We start from the raw sequence: 3,132 nt of genomic DNA, 5'->3' as shown, positions 1-3,132 counted from the left end.
AATACCTGCAAAGCTCATAGACATCTATAATTGATAGGGAAATACCTGCAAAGATCATAGACATCTATAATTGATAGGGAAATACCTGCAAAGGTCATAGGTCAGTAATTTACAGCCTTTGCAAAATAAATCGTTCCTGACCTTGGCCATCAGAATCAGGATTCATTAGCAATTAACCATTCGTTTTGCCTTATTTGTAGCAATTAACCATTCGTTATGCCTTATCTGTAGCAATTAACCATTCGTTGTGCCTTATTTGTAGCAATTAACCATTCGTTGTGCCTTATTTGTAGCAATTAACCATTCGTTGTGCCTTATTTTGTAACAATTAACTATTCGTTGTGCCTTATTTGTAGCAATTAACCATTTGTTATGCCTTATTTGTAGCAATTAACCATTTGTTATGCCTTATTTGTAGCAATTAACCATTTGTTATGCCTTATTTGTAGCAATTAACCATTTGTTATGCCTTATTTGTAGCAATTAACCATTCGTTGTGCCTTAGTTGTAGCAATTAACCATTCGTTGTGCCTTATTTGTAGCAATTAACCATTTGTTATGCCTTATTTGTAGCAATTAACTATTCGTTGTGCCTTATTTGTAGCAATTAACCATTTGTTATGCCTTATTTGTAGCAATTAACCATTTGTTATGCCTTATTTGTAGCAATTAACCATTCGTTGTGCCTTATTTGTAGCAATTAACCATTCGTTGTGCCTTATTTGTAGCAATTAACCATTCGTTGTGCCTTATTTGTAGCAATTAACCATTCGTTGTGCCTTATTTTGTAACAATTAACTATTCGTTGTGCCTTATTTGTGGCAATTAACCATTTGTTATGCCTTATTTGTAGCAATTAACCATTTGTTATGCCTTATTTGTAGCAATTAACCATTTGTTATGCCTTATTTGTAGCAATTAACCATTCGTTGTGCCTTATTTGTAGCAATTAACCATTTGTTATGCCTTATTTGTAGCAATTAACCATTTGTTATGCCTTATTTGTAGCAATTAACCATTTGTTATGCCTTATTTGTAGCAATTAACCATTAGTTATGCCTTATTTGTAGCAATTAACCATTGGTTGTGCCTTATTTGTAGCAATTAACCATTGGTTGTGCCTTATTTGTAGCAATATTGCTCGGCTGAGTTTTAATACTTTATAGTGCAGCATAACTTTAAAGGTTATTTCGTACCGAAGCCAATATATAAAATGCACTGACCAAGAACATAAAAGCCAAACTGGGTTTAGAACCGGTCTCGTACTCCTATAATAACGAGCCCCACTCTTTAACCATTGAGCAACAGCTGCTTTTAGCATTATTGCAAGAAAAATATAGTAAAATAAAATTACTTTAGCAGATCGATGGTCGCATTTTAAAGCAGCTCCTAACACACATGAGAAAATAATCGTCTGTACTCATCACGAAAATACTAAATCAAAGAAGTTCAAAGCACAAAGAAGTGCTATCTACCAATCTTTATTTATCTGGAAAAACAAAATATTCTGCAAAGTCACACATGGTAATTAACACTGCAGATTTTTTTAAAGAAACAGTTTATAATCGGTTCGTGTTTTTAATCATTCTTAGGCCTACCCGTCTCTTTCCATGACAGGACGCACTTTTTCATGTTCCTGTGGTACTAGGCGTTATTTTACAGCAAAATATGTCCACTGTCTTTAAAATCTAAGTTTATGACTAGTCGAAACACGGTTTCCAGAGGAGTTTTGGTATGAACTCCGTTTGAAATGCTTACAGGTTAAGGAAAGAAAATAACTCGTGTCACCTACTAAGTAAAAGCCATTATATGAGGAGAAAAAGTTTAACGTTTGGTTTGATGCAAACGCCATCAAAGCAAAGGAATAAAATGTTTTAAAATATTTAATAATTTGCTTCTTTATGAACAATTCTAAATCATCCTCTGGAATACAATTTTCTATCATTACCGAATTGAATGGTAATTTGTCTATGACAAGACTTTGATTATTATCGTTGGATAACGCCTTCTTGTAATATGTGTTACAATGGAATATTACTGCTCCCATTAATGATCACATTTAAATGAGTATCCTCTCTACGAGAGCCCTTTATTATATTTCTCCATCCTAATTGAGCGCATTACCAAACGTCCTCCATTCGCCTTGTAAATTAGTTGAGCACACTTTAGAACGTCGTCCATTGAATTGTGGCTGAAAGTTTCTGTAATCAAGAGCAACTGGCCAAAATTGTGTGGATAATATTTTGCTCGAAACTATATAAACCGGATAGAGAAATCGTCTTAATTTAATTTTTTTAGCGCTAGTCACCCACTAATTGAATTTAAGGTATAGTTGTTCATGAATACCATTGGGCAAATGAAAGTAACCTAATATCTATCCCCCAGTCTCATTTTTATTCATCCTTATTTCTATACAAAATGATTTGTGTGCAAACGGTAAAGCGTTGAATTATTCATATATGTTTATCGTTGACCTTTTATTTATTTATTTCGGGGGTTGGGTTGTTGCGACATGAATATCAACATTTGCAGAGATAACTTCAAGTTACAGCAGCATATTCATTCATATATTTTGCTTTAGAAAGAATAAATGAAAATAATAAAATAATTTAGGTACTATAAGAAATATATATATATATATATATATATATATATATATATATATATATATATATATATATATATATATATATATATATATATATATATATCCAACGGAGAAAACTGTACATAAGAAGATAATATCCCTCCATTTGTAACAACAATTATTGATTTTTATATCTGTCCTATAAAATCATTCAAAACTTTCACAAACTGCTACTAGCTAATTGGTTTCTTTCAGCAGTCTGCCGTATGTGTCGATATGAGGTTGACATCTTCCATTCCTTAATAAATGTATCCCAATCCTGTCTTTTTATTTTCTTATTTCATACTATTTCAACACTGTTATGAAGCCAGATAAACTGGCCTTCCTGATGAGGTAGTTCAAATGCTTAGGTGATTATTTTCTATCAAATCTTTGGCCTCTATATTGGTATCCTGCAAAGCAGCTTTACACACAATGCAAAATAGTATAGTCCGGAATGTGCATGAGAAAGTGAATGGAACTCAAACAGATACATAAGATATGTT

The sequence above is a fragment of the Sinohyriopsis cumingii genome, chromosome 4 (genome assembly GCF_028554795.1).
Source record: "Sinohyriopsis cumingii isolate HCF-2022 chromosome 4, ASM2855479v2, whole genome shotgun sequence".
In the NCBI taxonomy this organism is placed as follows: Eukaryota; Metazoa; Mollusca; class Bivalvia; order Unionida; family Unionidae; genus Sinohyriopsis; species Sinohyriopsis cumingii.
The sequence above is the reverse complement of the archived record's forward strand: the minus strand, read 5'-3'. Positions refer to the sequence as shown.